The sequence below is a fragment of the Parus major genome, chromosome 10 (assembly GCF_001522545.3).
Source record: "Parus major isolate Abel chromosome 10, Parus_major1.1, whole genome shotgun sequence".
NCBI classification, from domain to species: Eukaryota; Metazoa; Chordata; class Aves; order Passeriformes; family Paridae; genus Parus; species Parus major.
The window spans coordinates 8,045,623-8,046,049 of record NC_031779.1 but is presented as its reverse complement, the minus strand read 5'-3'; positions in this window follow the sequence as shown (position 1 = coordinate 8,046,049).

Sequence of the window (427 nt, the reverse complement as noted above, 5' to 3'; positions counted from 1 at the left end):
TTCTTTTTTTTTTTTTTTTTTTTTTTTTTTTTTTTTTTTTTTTTTTTTTTTTTTTTTTTTTTTTTTTGCTTAGCAAACACAGCAGATGATATTGCACGGCATAAAGTGAGAACAGTAGCAAAGCTTAAAAAAAGTAACTTAAGGAAATCTTAACGCAGTACAGGAGATACTCATACCCAACCCAGGGCAATGCCTAGCGCACTGCACTTGTCATCGCTACACACAAAAATACAGAAGAAGCGCTTGACTAAGAGAGAGAGTGAGGAAATATCAGCAATCAACCGTAATTAGGTACAATAATCACTTAGTCTGAAATGCAGATGCAACGCATAAACTACTGCTGCTTCCTAATGGGCGAACTAAAGATGGCAGCAAAGGGCTTTAGCAAAATCTTCGCTTCGTACTCGTTATTTTGATTTTTTTTTTT